Here is a 26577-nt window from a genome sequence, read left to right as displayed (position 1 = left end):
TGCAATCAAGCTCCAGCATCCAAGCTAGGGCCTTCTCCAAGCAGCTTTTCACACTCTAAGCACCATGGAAGGTTCTGGAAGTTCCTTCTGGGCTGAGGTTGTGTTGATAGTAACAGGACAAAACCAAAAGACAAAAATTCCACAACCAGATATGCTGGTTTATATTATTGAAAATGTATGAAAATAATTTTTCCCTTTTATTGCTCTTACCTATAAAATTCATGACCAGCTGGGCCAAAAATAAAGAATATAAAGAAATGCACTGGTGAATTTTTAGTGAGGTTTTTCTCAAATATTTTTCCTGCCTTCTTCAGAAAAAGGGGCGTTATCTGTTAATCTGTCAGACACAGAGTTCTTGAAAATTAGAGAGACAAGAGGCAAATGGAGATTCCCAGCTGAGAGGAGGCTGTGTGGTCTGAGCTGCTCCCTCTCATGGCCCCGTGTAATTGCTGCCCACTCAGCTTGGCACCAGCACCTTGTGCAGCCAGGAGCTAAAATCACCCAGGGAATTGAAGCATGGAAAAGCTGGATGCCCCTCTGCTGTAGAGAGCATCAGCCTCAGCTCATAATTAACAGATTTTCACTATTTCCTATTATTTCATCATTTTCTTCACTCTTCTTTTTCCCCAGTAACTATTAGCAGAGATATTAAGTGAAGAAACATTAAGCTAAATTGACCTTACACTAATTAAAATAATCTTTTCATTAATGCACAGACTTAGGGGACAAATCCTGTATTTCAATGGAAAAGCTATTGGACAAAAATGTGCAAAAACTGTCATAAAGGTAACTTCAGTAGTAACAATAGCTTTAAGGAACATGTAGCACTCTAAATACAGGTCAAATTCACATTTGAGTGAGAAGGGTTTAGCCTAAATTCTTAAAAATGTGGCATAGCAATGTGTTGGCTATTTCACAGCAGCAATTCCAAAAACACAAGGGCATGTGAGAGCTGCAGAAATGGTCTTTGTAACAATTCTAGTAAACTACCCTGGAAATGTCAGGTACTTCCAGCATTTAATGTTTTCTCTCACTGGAGTGCAGCAGTGAGGGAGAATTTATTTCAATATATCAAATATATTTTGTTAGATTTTTTTAAAATGTTTACATGAAAATGAATTTAAAACATAACTGTAAAAAGGCTTCTCTCTTTTCCTGAATGTTCTACCTTTTCCTGAAGGCTTGCCACCTCCTGAGATCCACATATGGATCTGCTCTTATTTAGCATAAATAAAGAAACAAGTCACCATGTGGGTCAGTACTACTGAGGGAGAGGAGCTCCTTCCTCTCCCACCTGGAATCACTGACAGACATTCTCATTCCTCTTGGAAGCAGCACCAGGTTGTGGCTCTCCTGGGGAATTTTTCCCAGTCCTTGGGTGTCAATGTCCCCCTCACAGTTCCATCCCTCCCCGTTTTGCCTTTTCCTGTTGCTGCAGATCTCACACAGGAGTGTCTGAGTCTCTCAGCTGGGAAGTCTGGATTTGCTTTTTGTTTGTTATTTAAATCAAATTATCTCCTAAGGGTATTATGACTTGCCTCAGCTTTCTTGAGTCAGACTCAAGAATGATAAAAACCATGATTTTTTCCTGTGTTTATGGAATTTTTGAGGAATATGCATTTTCCTTTCATAGGGTAGGTGAAGCTCTGGTCCAGATCCTTTCTCCTGATATTCTCTCAGAGAGGCACTGCAGCGTAGCCATAGATGCACCTCTGGGGTTTTTAGTTAAAAGTTGGAATAGAATGGCTCATCTTTCCATCCATGAAGTAAGAAAATGTGTTCATTTGCAGGTTAAAAAAAAAATCAACTACGACTTAGTTTCCATGAAAACAGTCCCCACAGCTTAGTGCTTTGGCATCAGTGAATGACATTCCTATATGTGAAATTAAAATCAATTCTTATAAAGTGCATGCATTGAATTAAAATGATCTTTCAAAGGAGCTGTCTGCTTCCCTAACACGATGTGAAATAAGAATTTGTCTTTGAGAGTAAGAGATTCTGAGCTCCACCATCTCATCTGACACTCTTGCTATAGAAAAGCCAAGTTTAATTTTTTTACTTCTGCATTATAGAATTTATTTTTTTTAGTGTATTGCTGAGAACATGATAATAAATGAAAATATATGAATGAGAAGGGAGAGGTAAAAAAATACAATATAACCCTGAAATAGCAATATGTGAACTGTGGCCATGCCAACACCATCACCAATATTTCTCCACAAATTGGGGTTTGGATCCTTCAGGACAAGTCTTGCACCACCTTTGCCAGCTCACAGAGATAATTTGTCTCTTCTGAAAAGAGGGGAGAAGGAAAAGGTTGGACTGGCAGGGACAATGCTGACCAGGCTTTCAGAAGGGATCCAAGCATTAAAAAAAAAAAAAAAAATAATAAAAAGTCCAATTCTGTGTCTCTTTTCTCTAGCCACAAATTCTGCCCAACACTTTTCTCACTGTTTTGAGCACAAAGAACCATCTGAGTGACATGACAGAGCTCAGACTCCAGGAAGAGCTGCTAGCATAAAATAAAGAGTAAGTAATCATTGCATTGAAACAGGAAAGTTTGGTTCTGTATTAAATATGAATAAAATACAAAATCTATTCTCAATTACAGATCAAATCTTAGACGAGGTTATTAATATGCATATGGTATTGTTACAGTAATATTTTGGGGCATAAATAATAGAAAAGCAATAATTCAGCACAGGCTGAGATGATGAAAGCACTTCCCAAATCCTGGAAGAAGGCACCACAAGTTCCCACAGGATGTGCTTTACCCTGATTCCTCCTGCTCAGACTTCTCCCAGGCTATCCTGAGTCACAGGGAGCCACCCACAGTCCTGTTGATGGAGGATATTGCCACATAATTCTGCTTGGTTCTGTCTGCATTCACTGAGAGCTTCAGCATTTCCATCTCCTCCTGCAGAACTAGATTCCACAATTCAGGAATTCCGAAGAATTTAGAGCAGCTCCAGCCACAATCTCCAGCCAGCAGTCTGCCACACCTCAGCACCTCCCCAGGGAGGATTTTAGAGGAAGAGCTGGATTAGCTTCTCCAGAGAAAACAACAAAACCCCTCTCACAGCTGGAGAGTCTCTGGGCTGTTCCCTCAATATCTTCCCATCTTTTTTACCCTCAACACTTGCAGCCAAGGAACTGGGCTGAGCTGCACTCACTCCTGACTGCACTTTCCCAAATGGGATAATAACAGGATCACCAAGGAGTAACCTCATCATCTGCAGCAGGCTTTAGTGGACTTACCATGCCAACACGTTTTTTAAAGGATATGCAGCAACATATCTGTGTTTAAAATGAATTGACTTTGATATCATGTAACCAAGGAAACAGTGTCAAAAAATAGATAAAATCATGCTTGATCCAAAACATCTAAAGTTCAGGGGTTTTGTTTTGAATAATCATATTTATACACATGCCTTCAGTACAGGCAATTCAAAATAAAAGCAGTGCAGCAACAAATGCAATGTGCTGCCACGTTTCTGGTGATCCAGAGGAGAGAGAGCACAGCTCATACCACAGACACAGAAATCATGCTCAGTTTTATTTTCTGGCTACTCTGGGAGGTGTAAAAAGCAGGAAATACCCAGACAACAACTGAAGTCAGCTCAATGCCCAAATTAAGTCACTTTTGGAAATAAACCTTTCCTTGGGAAGGCTCCTGGAATGATCCTTTGCACAGGAGAGGTGAAGCTTCCAGGGATGGAGCCTTTACATCAGCTCTGGGTTTACCTGTGTGACCATCAGATTTATTTTCATGTTTGCCTGAGAATGAATTTAAAATATAACTTTAAAAAGGCTTCTCTCTTTTCCTGAGTGTTCCAAGGCTTTCCACCTCCTGAGGTCAGGGATATGGATCTGCTCTTATTTAGCATAAATAAAGAAACAAGTCACCGTGTGGGGCCAGTACCACTGAGCACAGAGAAAAAGTTCAAAAATCTATAAAGGAAAATGAAACACTCTTTTGGAGAAAGGTGCTCCAAAATCTGATTTAACAACAGTATCAGTATTTGACAGGCTCAGAATCACCTAATACTTCCCAAGGTAACATTTAAAAAGTCCAATCCTAAAGAATTTTTTACCTTAACATTGGCATTCATTGGGTAACAACCAAACCAATTAAATACTAATAGATTCAATGTTTGCACAGTAAATCTGCAAACAGAAAAGGAAGTATGGCTTCTAAGTAATGATTAAATACAGAGCTTTTCCCCATCCTGGCAAAAATAGGTAAAATATGGTTTAGAAGATGTTTCAAGAATTTTTAACACAACATGCTGTATTAAAGCCTTCCAGAAAGCTGCCAAAATTAAAATATAAATTATATTAGAGCCCTTTGTTTGAGGATTTCAGAGAAAATGAGGTATTGCCACAGCCCAAGGACAGTATTGTCCTAGATGGGAATAACTTATCACTTGTGCCCTTGGAATCCACTATTTGCTATTTAGGACCAACAAGTCTGCAGAGAAGATTCTGACTTGTCCCATGCCAATAAAGAGTTAAAAATAATCTCCTTTTTCTCTGGGGTGATTCCAGCAGTGGCCTTTGGTGTTCTTCAGCAGCACAGGAAGTTGTTTCCAGGAAAGGGAAAAAGTTTTAAGGTTTGCCAGCAGCAAGTTTGTTAGCAAAGGTCAATGCAAGTCTAATCACTACTTAATTATTTTAATCTCTTCATTGAAAGTGAAAACAAAGGGAGGATTTTTACCTTCTATAAAATGCTCATTAAAGGCTCATAAATAATTAAATCCAAAGAAGTTGAGTTTATAAACTTTTGCAGATGTGATAATGGAAATGAAAGAATGGAATTTGCTTCTTTTGCTCACTCAAATCCAATAACAACATTTGGGTGGCTTTTATATTTATTTTTAGTATTTATAACTAATATTGTAGTTACAAAAATGTGTGGGTAGAAGTTTTTCTCCATTTCAATTCCCAGTATTTAGTTTCTAAATTAATGAAAACAAATTCTGAAAAAATATTTCAACTTGGTAGCTGTCTGAAACCTTAAATATTGTTTCCCTAAAGTTCATCTACACAAGGCAGATATTATTCTATTTTCCTTCTCTCAGATATTCTGATAATTGCCTCATCCCTGCTTCTGCATGTGATTTGAATTTCTCTAAAAAATTATTAAGCTACCAGTTTTAAATATCCATAGTTTAATATCCCTATTCTCATATTAGAAAACTGTATAGTGCAATAACAGCCACGACAAGGAGAAATATTTTATAGCTAATTGTATTTTCCACAACAGATTAGGAACCAATTTATCCCTGGATATTCTCAGGTAATGTTGTCCCTCTTATTACTTCCAAGTGAGCACAGGCTAGGAGTCATTAAAGAAAATACAGGATCTATTCTTAAAATGGAGTTAAGCATGGAGGAAATGTATCCAAATAATGGTTTTTATTCTTTTGGCCATTCTAGTCCATCATGTTCCCCTGTTATGATCTATTGCTGTAACTCACAGTAAGCCAAGAATAGTATTTCATAAGACAGGAAACACCTCACGCAATATTTTTAATAATATTGCTCTTTTCTCACACTCAGCTGATGTTCAGACAAATTCAGGAGGGCTGGCAGGCCTAAACTCCTTTTCTAAGTGTGGCACCATTAACAGTTTTGCCTTTTTGGTTTTAAAGTGATTAAACAGGAATATGTGTAAAAAATTAAACAATTCTTTTTATTTGCCATATTTAAAAATAATTATCCAGCTTTTCATCAAGGCTACTGTGGGACTGAGATGCAGACTGGAAACTTTTGCCTCTGAGTTCCCACTGCTGCTGAATTTCAAGCAGTTCCAGTGGATATTCTGAGCCAGCCCTGGCAGCAGTGGCAGAGGAAATACTGCAGTATCAGATTTCTGCAGCAATCAATGGCACAGCACTGGCAGAATCCACCCTAAGGTACTTTTCTTACCCAGCATAATAATTAAAGCTGTATTTTTAAAGGCCCAACACAGACAGTGGTTTCTGGAATTATAAAATTGCTGCAATCAGTGTTCTTAATTAACCCTCTCCTGTCTCCCACTTTGCTCCATCTTTTGCTCTCATTAAGTGCTGTCCTGACCTTTCAGTCTGTAAAAATCAACAAAAGGCATTTCTTTTTTCATTAAAAGATTGATTGCAGGAGGCCTGAGACCACAATGGAAAGGAGAAATTACCTGTGCTCAAAACCCATCAAGTTTGTTAGACAGCCACTGCCATTTGGCCCAATTGTAATGGCAATGCTGACCTGATCTGCAGATGCAACAAAGCAAAACAAGCCAAAGAAACATCAATATATGATGCTGTAACTCAGAAACAAATGCACTGTGAGAGAAAATTTTCAATAATTCGGTTTAGACACGAACATCCAGCTGGAAAAAGCTACCAAAAGAAAGACAGGGAGCTGCTATAATCCTACTGAGAGGCAAAAATGTTTCAATGTATAGAATTAAGGGCACCAAAAACCAAAATCGAAATGTGTTTTCAAAGGCACAGCACCTTGAGTCCAGAGGCACAGCTCTGGTCAAGGCTTTATGGCAACCTTCTCTCATGGGATGAGAAGATCCCAAAACTTATTCCTACCCCTGATTCTGAAAATAATACACTGGGATGAGTATGATAAAATAATAATTTCAGTCATCATAAATTGGCCACTCTCCCCAAATGATACAAGGTCTTTCAGAGCTTTTAAATATTTATTTATACAAGGACTTATTCACAACTGATCCATCAGAAGCCTGATTTGACTTTGAATCTTATTTGTGATACCCTCTTGTCCTTTACTCCAACTGATCTACATGCTCTTTATGAAGCCCAGCTGACAACCACCAAACCAATTTAATTATTAGTACAGGTAATGACCAGCTGCTGTTGAGGGTCAGAAGCCCTTGGATAGCATAAATTTGATTTGATATGTTTTCTCTTTTATTTCTGAATGTCTAAAATGCCCTACACTTGTCTCTAATCATAAATAAAAAGAAAAGGAAGGAAGTGGTCCATGATATAACTATTCTTAGTCTAATTCTTCTCATTAATCTGCCTTATTGGTTGTGGCATGCACTTGTTCTAGGCAGTGAAGGTTTAATAGCCCTGTTTCTTTTACCATCATCCATACAGCAGCCTGTCGATCAATGGCAATTATTACTTAATGAACACGTAATGATGGGTGAGCCCGGGGAGAAGGGAACAAATAAATCACTCATTAGAGCCCCGAGTGGGAGCTCCCACTGTCTCCTGTCAGAGTGCTCCTGGTGCAGCTTTGTTTAGCCAACATCTTCAGGAGCAATCAGCATCAGCAGGTGCTGCAGAGCGCTGGAAATCCTCAGTGACCTGGAGGATATTCAGCTTCAACTGGAGATGTACACAAACGTGTTTTCAGCTTAATTGAAAACTCTCTTCTGAGCAGTTCTTTACAAAAAATAAAGGCTCACAGAGCTTGTTGTTTCTTCCTGATTTACCTAAACTGCTTTCTTTTCTTTTTTTTTTCAACTCCTCAAATATCAGCAAAGTTGCATTCTTATTCCAGTTGAAATAATAAAGCCTTTTCAGAAGCTTTCATGTGGAATCCCGTGACTAAGCATGATTTTAACAGTGCTTCTATCTTCATAGGCCCGAGCAGGAAGGGTTCATGTTGAGTTGCATCAATCAATATTGTGCCAGTAAAACAGGGTCTGTGTTTCACAGAAATGATGCAGGTATTTGCTTTTGTGAGCTAACTCCTGCTCATTGAGCTTTGAAGTAAAATATTTTACAACTTAGTAGGAACTACCAAAAGTTCTAGTCTGTTTTCCACATCAATTCCTCCTTTTTCTGTTTTTTAGACAATCCTGCCAAAGTTAAAGTGATGTGAGAAAGGAAATCAGCAGCTGATAATCCACTGGCAATCAAATCAGGAATTTCTTGGAACAAAACCACGAATTGGGAATTCATGCAGAGGTGTATTGAATTAAATTCTGCAGATTTCCCCTCACTTTCCATTTTGATGTAAAATTGCTCCAGTATCCTCTTTCTTCAGTTGATGTTTGGCTTTTTAAAATAACAGACTCACAACAGCAAAATTTAAATGAAATTATTTAGAACTTTAAAATCAAAGTAGGATTTCCTCCTATGATGTCATCATTTCCATGAGATGGGAGCAGGCTAGCACTATTGGAACAAAGAATTTTGATGTTTCTTCCTAAGGAAAGATCATTCCACAAGCAATTTCTGTACAGTTCTCCACATTCCTTATGATAACAACCCTTGATTTGCAAAAAGAAAGTTCCTTTCACTTAAGAAAGCTCAGTTTGCTTTAACATACAGTTTATCAGCTTTCTAAAACAAATGCTTCCATAAGAGTATAAAGCTTCTAGAAACTCCCTGGGCAAATTTAAACAAGGATGAATGTAGTAAAAAATGCAGAGAAAGCATAACTTCCTCATTCAAGGAAGACTTATTTTCTGTGTTATATATTCATTTGTTTGCTTTCAGCCTTGAAAGAAATCTTTCTACAAATTTAAGAGCATATTTTGACTATTCAAAGTCTCCTCCCAATTCGATGTGGTGTTTGCCAGGCATAAAAGCCTGTTAGACATTCAAATAACAGATTAACTGTAAAGCACTGGATAAACTCACTCTGTGTTTTCAAACATATCATTAAAGGAATGGCTTCTGGGGGGAGAAAAAAGGGAAAACCCCACAGATTTCTAAAGCTTTCCTGCCTTTAAGTAATAAGGAAGGGGGGGAAAAAGAAAGAAAAATAACTGTTTCAAGTCAAAGCAGGTAACTGTTCCAGGGCATTGCCTCACTGGAAGTGAATTTCAATACTTAATTGTAATTTCTATCAACAGAGAAAACTCATAATCATTCTTATCTCCTAAAATAGCTTGTTAAACATGAAAAAAGCTTATTGCTGAAACAGGCTGTATCTAGGCAGGAATCATAAGCAGAAACGTGTTTTAATTACCTTTTTCCAATATCTTCAGCTAAAAGTTAATTTTAATGAGCAGAAACACTCGTGTTGGTTTTTTCCTTTCTATTTCCTGTGGGTTTTGTTTGTTGTTTTGTGCCAAGCAGACAAAAAGAGTTTTGGAGATGAGTTTCCCTATCAGGACAACACAGGACAGTTGCAAAGACGAGGTGTTCCTTTTCTGAAAGTCATTTCCAGCTCATGCAAAGAAATGCAGAGAAAGGCACCTGAATTCCGTGTCACACAGGCAGGAGTGCTGGGTGATGGACACTTCATAACTAATGTGCTCCAAACCATAACAACCACTGGAAAAAAGTGGATTCTTTAAGGCTTTCCACAGTAAAGTATTGACTACCTCACCCTTGAGGGCACTTGCACTTACCTAACAGCAAAATTTAAACTGAGTTTGACAGATGGTGTTTACCAAGCTTTTTTTTTCCCTTCAGAAAAAAAACCCAAATCAACAGGAAACAGCTACAGCACAAGTATTTGTGTCTAGGAGAAGCACAGCTATCATCCCACCTTTGACTGAGACACTGAGGTTGTGAATGATTCAGTGCCAGCTGTAAACACTGGTGTTCAGAAAAGCAAAATATGTATCAGTTAAGATCCAGGATGACAAATTATTCACAAATTCAAGAATAACTCAATTTTGTTTTCTAAGTGGCTGAAACCAAACCAAATACCTTACAAAGAGGACAGAGAAAGGAGAGTAATGCTCACAATCCAGTACGGAAACATAAACAATACAAGTCATCAAAACTGTGGATTTCATCCATATAAAAATATTGGAAGGAAATCCTCAAAATTACACATGATATCTAAAAGATCCTGCTCAGAACTCCTGGCTGGTTCAGACTGGCAGCCTGGCTGTGCCCAAACACTCAGGATGCCCACTGGAATTACCCTGTGTATTTGAGGGACAAGAAGCACATACTGCTGAGGATGGACATGTTTGAAATAAAATTACACCATTAAAAGTTTGTTATTCCCTCTTAATTGTTGCAAGTTTCAAGTCAGTGGTGTTGGGGGAAGCCAGAACAAGGCAAATTTACTTCTGTTTTGTCAGATTTTGATACTCCTGTACCCCAGATAGGCTTAAAGCAATTGTTATCTGAGCCCTCCTCAGCTGACATTAGCAGGCTGATCAGAAAGACTTGAGTAGAGCCAAACTCTTTCAAAAATGATCTAATAATCATAATTTCTCTTGATTTTCTGTAATATGATTTTTCTTTTTTAAGTATCTGCTGCTATTATGCTGGGATGAAGAACAATTTTGATGGGGAGCAACAGAAAAATTAAATTAGCACATTTCAAAGCCTTTGAAAGGCATTCTCAGAGGAAGACAAAAAATGCCAAATGAGTGAAAAGTCTTATATTAACATAGAGATTTTGATAGCTTTTGAAAAAAAATAGATCTGAGTACTATCAAATATCTTTTGTTGTCTTTCTTCCCATTCATATTTCCCAGTTCCTTCCCCCCTTTAGCTAAGCATGTTCTTTGAGATTGTATAAAGTTGTCAGATGATTTTTTACCAATATACTTTTGGAGATTTTCTTGGGTTTATGAAAGAAAAACAGCAAATGGAAAAAAAATTCTTTAAATAGTCAAGGACAAAGAAGAAAAGCTATGTTTAACCAAAGCTGTCTCAAAATCAAGGCAGGGCACTAAAAATGCCAGCCAGTTACATATGCTCCACAGCTCCCTACTAAATAAATCCTCAGCACTGCTGTGCTCCTTTCCTGGTGGATGTAGAAGTATTAGCTGCAATTTGTCACTGCGTTATGTCAGGGAGGGAAGGTTTGCTCTTAAAATGCCACTTGGAGAGTAAACAGCAGCCTGCAGAGCAGGATTTGTTTATATCACTTTGGCTACGATGAATAACACACTTAGAAAGATATATTGAATATGAAACATGGAAGTGTAAAAGTTGTGACTTGTGTTAAATATTCACTGCCATTGCTGCCAGAACTGGGATATGGAGCTCGTGTATTTCAGGCAAAGCCAATACAGGTCACTGCTATATATCCCAGCTGAAGCCTTCTGTGCATTGCTGGTTCTCCTTTCCCCTTTTCCTTCCACTCTCCACTCATCCAACGTTTCTGTGCTCTACCCAGGGGTGGCCACACCTCCCCAGGAGCTGGCTGCACTTCCCTGGAGTGATTCCTGCTGGATGGGTGGGTGTTTATCCCCAGGTACAGACACACCCACACTCCCAGGGCTGCTGAAGCAGAGAATTCTGCACTGATGATGAGCTCCATTAACACTCTCCACCCACACAAAGCAGGACCCCCTAAACACTCAATGTTAAGCTGCCTGTAAGTAACACGAGAATGAAAATATTCAAGAGACAGAAAGCGTTTTCCCTCTATGAAAATGAGCACTCACACCACAATGTGTCTTCCAGTGCACATCTCAAGCATCCTGGGATACAACTGGAGATGTCTCTGGAAGCAGCAGAGTGGAAGAAGTTCCTCTAATGATGCAGTAAAACTACAGCTGTACCACACCACAGTCAATAATTACTAACATCTAAGGCTACAGGGGAATTCACTATGGATTCATATATATGTGAGGAAAAGCTATTTAATCCATAGAAACATCATAGCTGCACTGACCTTTCCTCACTGCTCCCTCACCTTCACAGGCTGCTGCAGGTCCTGCGGGCTGAGAGTGGCTGCTCCCACACCTTCCCTGCATTTAAGGAGGCACCAAGCTCCCAGGAACACCCTCTGACCCCAGCACCACCTGGAGGCAGCTGCAGCCCCCTCCCCTTCCCTTGGAGCCCGTGAGATTGTGTTTCATGCTAAAAAAACCCAACAGCGTGCTCAAAGTCTGAAATTTGCTCCAAAAATTGGGTGTGCTCCAAGGGCAATGTTGAAATGCAGCTGAAAATTTTAGTCAGGTGTTGGGAAGTGTTCCTGCTGCTGGAGTTCAGGTGGCAGAAGTGGGGAAGAGAAATGAGGGATACAACACAAGAATAAAGCATCTTTGACATTATAGAATTAGTTGCACAATGTGTTACTCCTTAAAACCCCAGCTCTGGTGCTCCTTGCCTTTTCCCTGTGCTGAGGAGACTGGAAGCAGTTGCTGGTGCATTTTGTACATCTTTGCAACGCACAACAGCCCTTCCCTGAGAGGCTGTACAGCACTTTTCCCATTAAAACCTCTGAAATATTATTATTGGTTGGCAAATGACTTAAACCAGAAAGACAGTAGGTTAAGATTAGATATTAGGATGAAATTGCTCCCTGTGAGGGAGGTGGGGCCCTGGCCCTGAGCTGTGGCTGCCCCTGGATCCCTGGAATTGTCCCTGGCCAGGCTGGAGCAGCCTGGGACAGTGGAAGGTGTCCCTGCCCATGGCAGGGGTGGAACTGGATGAGCTTTGAGGTCTCCTCCAGCCAAGGCTATTCTGTGATTCTATAATTCTAAATATTACTATAGAGAAGAGTTATTACTTTATCTAATGGAAATTCTCTTTTACAGGGCTTTACAGTGCATGAAAAGAGATGCAGATTTTGTTTCAAATTTAGTCATGTGTCCACCTGCAAGAATTAATTTTAGTGAGTCATTTGGCAAAGACTAATTGAGCCGATCTACATTATACAAGAGCAAAGACCTAATGGAGTCTAAGATGTGTTGTTGTGTATATTATCACATAAAACATCTTCCACACAGATAATTCTTTAATGGGATTTAAATGTTCAGATTTTAGAGCCACTGGTTAGAGCTCAGCAAAGGCACTGCAGCATGCAAATCCCAGGAATCTCTGGTTTCACAGTGCTGTTCCACTAACAGGTTTTGCACAAGATTGATTGTGTGCCTTGCTTCTTCCAGGCAAAACTACAAACCCAGTCCAAACTCAGCGCAGTCAAGCTTTAATAGAGAAAGGTCCTGTTGAATGTAAATGTAGTTCACAGGATGGATTCCAAAGTCTAACTGCACCTCTGCTGCTCCCAGCCAAATTTATTAATTTATTGTACTTCCTGTGGATTGCCACCATGCCCCTGCTGCCTGGCTGGGTTCAGGGTTTGACAGTCCAGGAGGATCCGTGGAGCCCTGGGGAATCTGTGGGGATCCTGGTGGGGAGCAGGAGGAATTGCCTAATGATCCTTACAAAAACACTTCTGTTCTGTTTTCCACTTGGAAATAAATGAATCATGGGACACGAGCAGATCGAGGTGCCTCCTGCAAACTCCCTAGTACCACACCAGAAACAGATATTTGACAGTTCATCAGTTCACACAGCAAAATGGGCACTTAAGGAATTTATTTTGAAGTCTGTTAATGGTTCCAAAAAACTCAGAAAGTGCTGGGTGCTGTGCTCAGGATTCTCCAAAAATACAGCTCAGCTTGGGAACCCTTCTCTGGCCAGCTTGCTCTCCTTCACCCTGCATGGCTTTTACCTGGATCTCTTCACCCAGCACTGCAGGATGGATGGCACAGAATCTCGTAAATGTTGAGGCTGGAAGGAACCTGTGCAGATCATCTTCTCCCAGCCAGGCTCATTCAGGTGCTAGACCACAGGTAAGATATTTAGCACACTGCTAGATACTTGAATAATTTTTTTTAAAGCTAGGATAAGTAAGTTGAAGGTGTTTAATGCTTAAACTAAACATTATTTTTCAGGTGTAAGATCTACCATGAGATTAGGTAGTGTGAGTAAGAATATATCCCATATTAATATTCCACAATGCTGGGGCTCGTTCTTATGACAAAGATTTTAATGAGAACAGAAAAGAAATCCAATTAAATCATTGTTATAGCAGTGCTTTAATTAAGTGAGTTCCTTTTTTTAAGACTAAATGTCTCAGCTTTAGGATTTAATTTTTTTTAAGAAAAATAAACCTGTAAAAATTGGTCTAATTATCAATTAGTTTTACACTTCCTAGATTTATTCTACATAAATGCAATTTACTTGAATGTCTGTGCCAAACATTTAGTTGAGGTTTTTTTTTTTCCTTGTTATGATGCAATATAAACATTTGAAGAAAGAATTTCTTAATCTTTTCTATCTGAATCTGTGCTGTACCAAAATGTCTCAGCATGGCTGTGAGTACCCATCCTAAGTCATTTATGGAAACATTTACAGAAGGGATGAGGCTGGGAATCTCCCCACCCAATTCCAGGAATCCTTCCACAGGAGCTGAGCAGGGCCTGTGTGGCTGCTCCCAGCCCTCCAACCTCGGCAGGGCTTTGCTGAAGTTGTACTCGAGCCCAAAGCCTCTGTGCCAGGGGCCCCGTGATGGCATCACAAATGAAAACATGCAAATGAAAGACTGAACAGTCCCCATGACCTGAGCACTTTGAAGCTTTCTTCCTTTCCCTGCTCTGCCCAGGTCAAGTGTCCCCTCCTGGCTGAGCAGACTGCACCCAGCAAGGGAGAAGGTGCTCCATGGAGAAGAGGCTGTAGTGTCAGGCACCACGACCAGCCTGAGCAGCAAAACTGAGCCTTTCAACTCCAGCCTGGCTGCTACTGAAACCAAACCAAAAAATGAGAGGCTTTCATCACCACTCAGCCCAGAGTACTGGCTTAAAATAGAATCTAATTTTGGCTGGTATCAAATATTTTAACATTAAAGGTTCTATTAATACCATTCAATAATATATGCCTTTTTAACATAGAACACATAGGTCAATTTTTGACTAAGATTAAAACTTCTCCATGAGAAATGACCTCATTCTGCCCCCTGATTAATAGAACAGTCTATTTTTCATATGTTTAAATAAATAAGTATGAGAGTGTATCAATGAGGCGAGCCTAACTAGGCAGGCTATGAAAATATAATGCTCAGGGAAGTCCATCAAACTTCAGCTGCAATTCCAGCACTGTTGCTCCTGTATTTCTGCACAATGCAGAAACAGTGGCACAGATCCTTCTGTGTGGAAGGAAACATTGCTCTGTCAAGGTTTCCATTCACAGCTTTAACAGCACAGCTACAATTTCTCCTTAGAAGAAAATTACCACCATGCAGCTCTGCATCTATCATTTCATGGTGTTCTTCCCATTTTTGATTCAGCATTTATGAGCTTGCTTTTAGCTACGAGTTTATTATTATCCATTTATAGGAAGCCAACAAACTAGTAAATTATGTATTTGAAAGCCCTGCTGGCTGACATTTTTAAAGTTCATTGGATTTTTTTTTTTCTTTTGCAGAGTAGAAATTTGTAGCAAACACTCAAGATCTGATAACTGATTCCCATTTAGATGTCATTGAGACATAAGTGCAATGTATTTTCATTAATATTTCATCGTGTAAGTGTTCCTTGCTCTGACATTGCCATCTTGTAGTTATTTGTCCCCCATCTAAAGAGCAGCTTGTAATCAGATCGGGATATTGGACTTCATTATCTGTCACCGCACATTCTTAGCACAGAGAATGTTATTAAGTTATAATTGCCTCTGTTTTTCCCTTACGGGAAGATGAAGAACAATAGACAACAATATATGGACTCATTAAGGAATGAAAAAACCCAGGTTGACAACAGGCATATAATTTCAAATACATCAAGGTTCTGGAGTCAGAACTTTTATTTCTACTTGTGGTGGTTTTTCATGGCCTGATGGGTCCAGGATGTTTAAGGAATTCAAAGAAGAGGGCTCCTGACTGAGCAGCTGCTGGGCTGAAACCATGACACCACTATACACAGCCCATATTTAACTGTTTAATAAATAAATAATTGATAAATAACATTTAATAAATTAAGACAAGCTGCATTTTGAAAACAGCACAACATTTTGTGATTTTATATCAAAATACTGTGGTTTTATAACTGAATGTGACAACAGGAGATGTGCATTGATTGAACAGCCACAAGTAAATGTCTTTTAAAATAAAAATCTAAAAATTCTTGGTTTTGCTTTTGGAACTGACATCAGTCTAACAAACAGAAAATAAATGGCAGAACCAGGTATTTTGAGTGAGATTACTTCAAAATGCTATGTAAAAAATTGTTTAAACAACAGGTCCCTGAACTGTTGCAATAATTAGAAATATAACTTATAGGTGCAGATGTACTTTTTTTCCCATCCTCCATAAGATGAAGTTCTGCTCTGTGTTCCATCAGGATAAATTACATAACCCAGAGTTAAATGCGAAAGAAGAATCCTACTTTAAATAACTGAAATGGAAAGTAACAGTGAAGAAGATTTCTCAGTAAAAAGTTTCTGATTATCTACCATTAAGAATTTTATAGGCGAAGAAAGAGAACCTGTCACACTTCATCATAGCTGGGGCTGGCTCTGTCTATTAAAGTTCCCAGTGAAGCAGCAATTTGGTAGCAGTTAAAGGAAATTTTGAAGCTCAGTAACAGACACTGCACATCATCCATATTTTCCATTTCGATATTCAGGGTGATCTAAAGATGTTGTTGCTGCAGGAGCTGAGGAGGAGCCCAGATCCAGGAGCATCCTCCCATTGTGAGCCCAGTGGGTCTCCAGGGGCAGTCTGGGCCCATGTCCTGCCTCTCATTTTCCTTCCCCCACCAATTCAGGTTGCTCCCTCCGTGGAGAGGAAGATGTCATAAAACAATTTATGTTGATGCTTTTCCATCAGGAAATTTTAAATTTGCCATACAAACCCTGCACAGTTCCTGTATGGCTTCCTTAAGTCTTCAGAGAGGAACCCAGGCCCTAAATCTATTGTATTATATTTCCACTTTATAGTGTGCTATAGATTTTTTGTATTAGCAATAACTAACTGCATTGTGAAAGTTATTGAGGGAGCAGCTGCAGAATTTGAATCCTGTGTGGGAATGAATTGGTGCTTCTGGCACAGGGGAAGGAATAAAAAGTGTTTGGGGCCTCAGGGAAGTTTCTGTGAAAAAACAACACTAAAATAATTTCAGTTGTTACCTTTAGGTTTCAGTCCCAAGCCCAAGCTTTGCTGCTCTGAAGAAATGCTCCACATTGTCTGCAAGCTCCAACTGCTCCTTCTCTGAGGCTATATTTGCTCTGTTCTGATTTTCCCACCCCCCAAGGATCTGTACTAGATACAGCACAAATAGCTGGTGAGGTTTGGGCTGGATGGCCCCTGGTAGAACACACTTCATCAGACATGGACAGGAAACATCATGTCAAGCAGCTCCTTTTGCTTTATTCTTCTCACCACAGCAGGATCACCCACACTGAGGCTCCTGTGACAAATGCCCACAAATACCTGTAAGGTAAAAAACAATCTGTGATAGGCAGAGACATAAAACCAGTGGTTGAGCTGTGTTGGAAATGCCAGAAGCAAATGTAATAGAAAAATTTACTGTATTTCATAGAAAACAAATGGTGTTCAGCTGTAATTGTCATGGAGGCTGATGTTACATTTACCAGCTGAAATCACAGCCCAGCCTGCTGAAATGCACGGCATGATCAATAGTGAAGCAGAGTCAGCAAGAAGGAAATAATGATTATATCCATGCAGGCTGAAACTGAGATTTGCCTCTGTGCACAGAGCTGCAGCATCTTCATTCTGCTATCACATACTGAAAAAAAAAAATCTCCACCAGCAGTCAGTGGTTTGTTCTGTCACCAATAATCTACATCCACAATTACAGTCCAGCCTGTGCCCACAGAGTGAGTGCATTGCATTCATAGGTAATACTGTGTAAAGTCAAGTGTAAAATCACTTGTAGGTGTAAGATAAATAAAGATGAAAAGTTGTCTTTCTTAAGTGATCTTATACAACTACAAAAGGAATATTATAAATATAAATTCAACTAAAATTATTTAAAGCAATTCTTAAAATGAAAACCTTTGATGGCTATTTCTGTGTACCCTACCTTTATTATAGCTCAGTTCTTCCTTTTCCTTTTTAAAAGACCCTTATTTTGATAGGAAGAGCAGAAAGGACCTGAGACTCTCAGCTTTTATCACGTAATTTTCAGCATGCAGCAGAAATGTCCATCCAGTGGTTCTCAAAAGGTGCAGAGTCCTTTAGATGCTGATTGTCCAGCAGCTGGTTACTGGTGTTATGCTCCTTATTGGTACCATTCACTCCTTCAAGTTCTGTTCAGAAAAGAAGAAAGCAGATCCAAGTTACCCCTTTGAACCATTTCTAATATCAGTGTTCAGACATTTTAGATAAACTTTATTTTCTCTTTGAGAAGGGACATAACAATCATTGGTTCAGCTGGAGCTGAGCCACCTTCATAATTATAAGACAAAACATCACAAACCAATTGGCATTTCAGTGTAGCAAAATCCCAGTTCTGGCATTCTGGAATGTTTCCTCAGAAATTGGATACAATACTTCTGGGATCAGTTTATTAAATTTGTCTCACATAGACTCTGACCTTTCAAAACACAGAAAAGATCACGTGGCAAATCACTCTCAGGAGTGACTTTTATTGTGGCTCTGACCTCTCCCTCTGACCTTGGGAGAAATGTTTTATGTAGTGACAGCAGAACAGCTCTATTTCTTTTATTCTTTGAAATGGGAGAAACAATCATTTTTGAATATTCATACAGCTCTCTTTAAATATATATGCAGAGCAGATTATTGCATGAGACCTCTATAATCCTTGATCATTTACCATACAGGTCAGTGGAAAACATCCATAATTTAGATCCAATTTCAATCTTTGCAAGCCCAGAGAACACAACTTCTGACACTGACTTGTATTAAAAAAGGTAGAATATGAGATGCTATTGTTCATTTATAGGGCAGCAATTATGCATGGAACTATTTCGCTGGAATTCTACATTCTACATAAATTCTGCTTTCCTTCTCTTTAAATGTAGTGATTTTATCAAGTTACACAAATGGACCCAACAGCCTGCTGGGGTTGGGGCTGTACAGTTATTTGTGTGGCTTCTTTGGATTCCTTGTAATGGTTAAATTTTAATTGTTACAGATGGAATTACCTTCCAGAAATCCCTCCCATGATTTTTGGAAATCTGGGCTGATCCTTTCTCCAGCAAGGAAAAGGAAATAATAACACCGAACTGATTGTATCAGGACCCATGCAAGGTTTTCCTTTGGCCCTTGATTTGAAACAGAACTGGAAAGTTGATGGGATGAATTGTGGTGCAGTGAAAGAGATTCCTGAATTTGTCCTTATGAGAGGACATTCATGTCTTACATGGGTAAACTCCTAAAAATCACCAAATTGCTAATCTTTCCTTTGGATTTCCTGGTAACATTTCAAACTCTGTCTGCACTGAGCAGGAGCCAGAAGCCATCACAGGCCCATGAGACATGCAGGCATGAAGAGAAATGGATATACACATACACCAAAGGAATAATGTACACAAATAAATAAATATTTTAATTTTCCTGCAATGATGTTAGAAAACCAAGTGTATCAATGAATCATATCAACAGAAAATGGTAAACCCTAGGAAGAAAAGAAAGCTTACCTGTTGTTTTGGTGCAAGAACTTAAAAGAAGTAAGATGGAGTCAGAAAATAATATTTATTCCAGGTATCAAAATCACTGACAAATTAAGCACAGGTGTCAAAAAAAAAAAAAAATCCTGGTATTACTTTGTCGTCCTGAGAGACATAAGCTTTTCTGATAAGAGCAAAATTTTCTGAAGATGTTTTTGGTACATTGTCCACTGAACACCCAGAACATGTTGAGGATGTATCAACACAACATGTGCAGAAAAATGGATCCTTTGCTCATCCTCATAGAACCTCTTGCCTCTGCTAAGGTGGGCATGTACAGAATGCAACCATGAGGAAAGAACTGGAAAGGAGCCACTCAAGGGTGAAGATCAGTAAAATTCAGCTATTTTTGTTGTGCCTGGGGCTTTGTCACCCAAATGTATGGAGTACTTTGAGTCCCACCATCAGTCATAGACAAATGCTGCAAAGACAGAAAAGGGAACTGTGTGTTCCAGCACAGCACATGAATTTTTTTCCTTGCACACAGCTATTTTTGCTTTTTTCCCTTTCATTATAATGATAATAATCTATAGCTCCTTATCCCCATGCCTTCAAACCTGATTTTTAAAGGCTGCTTAACATGGCATTGTTACACAGACACACACTCACTCCTCTTTCAGTGCATCTGTTCCAGTCAAAAGACAAATCACAGGCATGCCAGAAGCCCACAAATAATCTCATTAATACATGTGAGTGTTCTCCTGTGCCTTTCTGTACATCTGTGCTTCAGCCCAGATCAGACATTGCCTAGCAATGCTGTGAGGGTCAGATTTTATTTTTCCTCACCAAAATTGTCATGCTGAGAACAGCACAGGCTGCAGACTGATCCAGGCATTCACATCTGATTCCTGAGTTGCTGGTCACGAGGAATCACAATAGACATTTGTTTGAGGGATAAATCCAAATATATTGGGAAAATGCACACTGTGAACACGTTTCATTTGACTGTTTCCATCAGAGTCGGTGCCTTTTAATTAGGGGATGCCTGAACAAACACAGCAATGTTTGCTGGAGCTGATAGAAAAGATGGCTCTACCATCGAGTAATATCAGTGAAAAGCAAACATCCCTGTGTCTCTCTGTCCCTGCACTCAGCTGGAAGATGGAATTATGACTGCCACAATGTCTGCTTCAAGGAGAGAAGGAGAAGTGAAGTGGGACCCCCTGAGCCCACAGCTCAGCTGCTGCTGCTGCCTTTGCTGATCTGGACTCCTCAGTTTAGTTCAGCCGTGGCTCCAACCCACCTACAGGCAAGGCTGCACTTCTGAGTTGGGAAAAATGTCCTGCTGAATACTGTGCTGATTGACATCCCTAACTGGGCCTGCATGGAAGCTACAGGTAAGTACATCCTTCAAAATTGAACCTGAAACAGACACAGCAAGATGAGAAAAGATGTGAGAGTGATGGACCCCTTGGACTTTGAGAGCTACAGTACAAGCTGGCTTTAAATCAAGATATCATGTCAGGTGGTGCTCATTTTTCTAAGCCTTCCACTCTCTAGGCTGTTGGATTTGCACTTTACTTTCTATTATTACTTTTTTATTAGGGAAACTTAAATCCTGTTGAGAAGAGCTTATTTAGGTTGAGCTGTTGCCTTTAGCTTCAGAACATTAAGTCCTGACAAATGCTTCTTTTGAAGTCTGACACCTGTTTGTTTGGCATTTCCCACTTTCAGGAACTCACTAGACTATAATAATACTCAGCACAGCAGAAGTAAAGAGAATGAATTAGAGCAGAAATGCTTTCAGACGTGAAGGAGCAGTACGAGAGAACATCCCTTTGCTCAGTAGTTTTGAGGGGACCTCGGATGAGCTCAGCTCCAAGCTCCATGGTTCTTTTTTTCTGTAATGGGATTCTGATGCCTATGAAACAACCCAGAGCAGCAGCCCTAGAGATCAGAAAATCCTGTCTTTAAACAGCTACAAAACAGCAGGAGAAACCAAGTTTCTTTGCAGGTTCTTTTAGAAGTAGAGAGAAATATCCTTATTATCAGACAAAATATCAGGAATCTGCTCCTTTTGTAATTGAAGTGTTGGAGGAGAATGGTTCATAAATACTCAGAGATGGGACTCAGATTTTCTTTTACATTTGGCTTCATGAGGATTTTATGTAACTAAAATATATTATTATATACCTGCAAATTATTACTTGTTGCAACTGCATTGCTGCAGGGCTGTAAAGCCAGTTTTATTATACAGGTGGGTCCTTCACCTTTTATTTAACATTGGCAGGTTTTAACTGGTGGGCTTAGATTTACGTTGCTGGACAAAGGACTTAAAGCAAATTGCATCTCTTAATTAACTGAATGATCCATATTGCATTTCATGCCTGAACAAATATAATTGAAACAATTGAAATCATATTAGCAACGCAAAAAATAATCAAACCACTGGCTTAACTCTTGGTAAGCACTGGTCACCTTCCTGATATTGCAACAGAAATGGAACACCAGCAGTGCTGGAAAGTATTAACATCAGTATTGGTGGATTTTCAGCCCAAAGTACTATTCTGTTCCAGCTCTGTCATTTCCTAGAAGACAGGCCTGAAATCATACTCAAAGCAAACAGCAATCAGAACTGAGAGAGACACTTCTCATCTCAGATATTTCTTACCAGAAGACTTCAGAATACAAATATAGCAAACAAGCATTAATCTTTTCTAGAGAAAAAACAATCATGACTTAAAAAAGATAATCTGAAGACATATGAGTAATTATGTTATTTCATATTGTGCAGGTTCAGGCTTCACACTCACGGCTGAAGGCAGTGGGTTACTCACAGAATCCCAGAAAGGTCTGGGTTGGAAAGGATCTTAAAGATCATCCCATCCCACCCCTGCCATGGCAGGGACACCTCCCACTGTCCCAGGCTGCTCCAAGCCCTGTCCAGCCTGGCCTTGGGCACTTCAGGGACCCAGGAGCAGCCACAGCTTCCCTGGGCACCCTCTGCCAGCTATCTGTGAGGGCTGATGGACAAGGCAGAAAGGGACTCAAATAGTAGCAATGCTTTTCTCTCCTGTGACAAGTTTGTTTGAAGATTTTTTTATAGATAAACATGTAATTTCTGAATTTTTTTGTACATTATTTTTCAAGAATTTAAGTCTACACAACACCTTAATAGGCTCCTCTTCAAATGTGTTATTCATGTTTACAGTTTTGTGTGTCATTACCTCCGTGTATACAAGTTGCACAACCAGAATTAACTTTGCAGAGGACATTCATTGTAGCCCTTCATTGTGAAGGGCTACTCACATATTCAGCCAAAAATCCATTTTGCGTTACAGAAGATTTCAAATATTTCACTTGCTAAAAACCATTCTGTTAGTGCATGGGGATTATCACAATATATTGAAAGGGAAACTTAAAATAATACATCGTGTGAAACTATTTCTGAAATTGAAATCAATGTCATCCAAAAGAAACCACAGAAGTTCAAATCAATTGATCCACAAGTAGTTTAAAATCAGTGTCATACTTTGCCTATCACAATCATTCTGTTGATTCTTAGTTCTATGACAATATTTCAGTGACATAAAACTAGAGCTGATTACTTTGTAATAAATAATTTATTTCACCAATTTTTCCTCTTTTTTCCCCCTGTGACATATCCGCGAATAAGCAGATCACAGTTTTCTTCATTCCTAATTCAAAGTTCTCTGACACTGTCCCCTCTACCAGCTTCCTTTTCCAGTGCTTCCATGTGCATTCCAGATTTTGAATTTGAGGAGGGTTGGCATCAGAGCTCTGTAGTTTCCCTGTGCGTGGTCGTACCCCATTGTTTCTATTCCCCAGTTGGACTCTTCTGAAGTAATTGGGTGTGAATGTTCATGGAGAATAAATTAGACTTAGCTTTTTTGTGATCCTGAATGCAAAACCAACTCTCTCTGTGCATTGGCACCAATAAAATGCAGAAGAAACTCCACAAAAAGCTGACACACAAAAGGCATGAGCACAGCTGAAAGGAATGAATTTAAAAATTCATATGAATATTCATAGGATTTTTTTTCCAGTGTGTTCTCCAATTATATGGTAGGAAAACAACTTTTTCTCTTAGTGGATTCAACTTTGGAAAGTTCACCTGTTCCTGATGAGGCCACTAGGAACATTTGAGTGGTTGAAAAGAAGGACAAGCTTGGAGCTCTTGTCATTCTGGAGCTCAGTCAGCCTTTTTCTGGCCCCAAGCCTAAAGACATCTCTTTTCTATGGTAGAGCTGTTTGGAGGACTCAAGCTGAGAGGCAGAGAGGGAGAGGAGGAGGGGAACACCCTTCCTTCTGTGCAGCAGCAGCACTGAGGCAGCACTTTGCTGCTGCAGTCACCAGCCAGTTAAAGCTGAGATTCTGGCAGCTCTGAGCTCTGTGTGAAGCAGAGATTTCCCCGCTCCACACGGGAGGCTGTGCTGAAACTCATCCCTGACATCAGCCATGGATGGAGGCTCTCCCCATTCCCCACATCCTGCCTGCCACTGCCCAAGGGAGCAGAGGCAGCCTTAGACTATTTTCAGTTACTCCTCTTTTGATAGATTTCCAACAGATAACAGCATTAAAAAAGTCAAAATCCATACCAAGAGAGGAATATGCTCCTGAATCTAATATACCCTGAGCACAAAGTAAGTTTAAAGACAGGGAAAGTATCACAGCTGGGATGAAAACTGAAGTCAGAAGTTACATTCCACAAGCAGAATGGTGCTTAAGGCTGTTTTGCATTAGTACATTAGGAGCACATTGTTTCCTAATCTACTCCCAAGAAATGTTTAGGGATTTTATTAACATAAAACAAGATAGTGAGAACAAATTTGATATCAATTAACATACTAATTAAATGTCACTTAGTAGTTTTAGCAATTACTTGATATTTAATTAACCACTGGAATACCTTGGGAGATCCAGATTATTGTACGTGTAATCAGAGGGCAATTCTTCTGACCCTGTGGGTATATGCTGCATGTCAAGACAATCTGTAGATAGCAACAAAAATAACTTTCTGCACTGCGACCCCAGGTATGAGGAGCTGCTGTGCACCCAGGAGATTAATTTACTCATTGGAAAGAACTAAGTATCAGTTAAAAAGCTTAAACATACCTCAAGTGATTAGGGACCTACACGAACAACATGAACAACCTACAAAATATCAATTATATTTGTTCAGGACACATTTTAAATTCATACTGCAAAATCGTCTTGACTTTTATGAAACTTGTATCCCCTATCAGGAACTTTTTTTTTTTTTAATTTAGAAGAGTTACAAGGATTGGAGAGCAAAGAGACAATTATTTTTAGCAAAAAAATTACTTCAAAAACTACATAAAATTACAAAAAAATTACTTACAAATGTGTAACTGACATCTTCTGGAGTGCATTCACACAGAGGCTCCCATTTTGCATAATGGAGATTTCCTGGTGAACCATTTTTGTTTGGTTTGAGGGGAAAAAAAGTCTTAACCACTCACAAACCAGAGATGATCTGTGTGTTGATTTGCCCTCTCCTACAGGTAAGTGTCCTTCTGCTGCTCCTTCAGGAACAATCTTGGTGCTGTTCAGCTCATGCTGACAAATTGCACCAAGCTGCCACTCACTTGCCATGACAGTCTGTGACCATGTCACACTGCAGCCCCAAATTCAAGGATTCCCTCTTTTCATATCTTCCCCTTCTCTAAATGGACATTAACAACTCATAACTCTCATTTTTGGACTTGTGCTTGCAAACCCAGCAACCTTCCCACTGCTTTTGATTGTCTTCTCTGTTGGTGTGGTATTTGTGCTGCCATTTGTGCCTGTGTATGTCAACATGGAGAAACTGGGCAAAGGAACCTTTCTTTGCCTTTCTAGCTCTCTGCCATTTGCCATAAAAGAAAACAGAACTTCACTCATCTGTAAAAGAAACTTTGCTCTCTGAGTGTTTTCAGTTGTTTTTTACAGTTCTTGGCTTTGTCTCGTTCCTATACTGATTAAAGCTTCTCATTTATGATGCGCCTTCAGATCTGTCTCAAACCAGTGACCCATCCCTCCCACTCCACCAGAACCAATCTAAGTCTCTAATGGTCTCTTTGAAGTAGAAATAGAGCAGGAATCCTCCTTCCTCCTGCCTGTTCACCTATCAGCCTCCTTCCATGGCTACTGATACATCATTTATTGAAATCTTTCCTTCTTTACTTTTGTCTCTGTCTCCCTTGGTTCTCCTGAAAAGCCTCTAATTGATCCTTCAGATGTTGTTTATCAGACTTCTTTCATTTATGGGTCGCAACTGCATGGATTTCTTTCAAGTTCCTCTGGGGCCCTCTCCTGACATAGCCCATGCCAAGGAGGTTGAAAACTTGAATACTTCAACCTTAACAAGGATTTTCTTACAATTTTAAGTGCATGAAGTGAGCTGATCTCCCTCACAATTTACAAAGGTTGTTCATGTCTTAACTATAGTTTCTTAGAGTAGATTCAAAGGAAACACAGAGGGTTGTTCGGCATTTTCTGAACTGAAATCCACCCCGCTGGAATTTAAAAAGAATATAATATAAATAAATCATTGCAATTTTTACATTCAGTGTGACCATATCCATATAAGTGTTCTGTTTCAGGGGTTAAAAAAACTTCACATAATTCAATCTGTAGTTTTTGGATTTTAAGTTCCACAGTACAGCACAAGCTAACCAAATGTTTTGAGGTTTTAAGTATAAATTACTGTCTTTTTATTAATCTAGTTTTATAATGTAAATATTGTAAAAATCAAATTCCAAAATATGGATTTTTAATCTGTGCTTGATGCCAATTTAAATTTGCTTTGTTTGTACCCCAGTCTTGGTCCATCCTGAGCAAAGGAACAGTGATCTATGCCATGGCAGGAAATGCCCTGAGCAGGAGGCTCATTTATTTACATTTAAAAAATATCAGTGAAGTGCAGAATAAAAAGAATAAACTGGAATGAACTACTTAAGAAACTGTCCATGGTTTGCCCTGATTTGGTTTTATTTGTGTTGTTTTCCCTGGAGGGAATCCTGACACCACTGCTGTAATAGGAGTGACCAAAGCACTGCTGAACTGTCCTCTTGGGAGACATTTAAATTAAATGGTTTACATCAAAGCCATGTCTGCTCTCCATCATCAAACAGAAGATATTGGAAGCTTAAAAAATCCAGTAATAGCCCTAAGTAATACTGCTGTACTTTAGCATCTGAAAATTATATATTTCTTCAAGGAAGATAATTTGGAAACATATTTTCTCAAGGCTGGGAAATATAAGGAAATTCAGAAATCAGAAACA

The 26577-nt window shown here is 39.3% G+C and overlaps 2 long non-coding RNA genes across 5 annotated transcripts in view; both read right to left on the bottom strand.

The window, feature by feature from the left end:
- LOC135304241 (uncharacterized) overlaps positions 1-11643 on the bottom strand; it is a 37645-nt gene extending 26002 nt beyond the window's left edge. For 2 of the 4 annotated variants that reach the window (XR_010365662.1, XR_010365664.1), the window contains exon 1: positions 11566-11635. This is a non-coding gene — a long non-coding RNA (uncharacterized LOC135304241). Of the gene's footprint in view, positions 1-5234; positions 7826-11565 lie in introns of those variants that run through there. The other 2 variants (XR_010365661.1, XR_010365663.1) reach the window with 2 other exon arrangements.
- A 1020-nt stretch (positions 11644-12663) lies between these two features.
- LOC135304240 (uncharacterized) overlaps positions 12664-26577 on the bottom strand; it is a 96719-nt gene continuing 82805 nt past the window's right edge. The window contains exons 15-16 of the long non-coding RNA XR_010365660.1: positions 17720-17945; positions 12664-17106 (exon numbers count right to left, since the gene is read on the bottom strand). This is a non-coding gene — a long non-coding RNA (uncharacterized LOC135304240). The remainder of the gene's footprint in view (positions 17107-17719; positions 17946-26577) is intronic.

The sequence above is a fragment of the Passer domesticus genome, chromosome 7 (assembly GCF_036417665.1).
Source record: "Passer domesticus isolate bPasDom1 chromosome 7, bPasDom1.hap1, whole genome shotgun sequence".
Taxonomy (NCBI): Eukaryota; Metazoa; Chordata; class Aves; order Passeriformes; family Passeridae; genus Passer; species Passer domesticus.
Note: the sequence above shows the minus strand (reverse complement) of the source record. Positions and strands in the feature narration are given on the sequence as shown.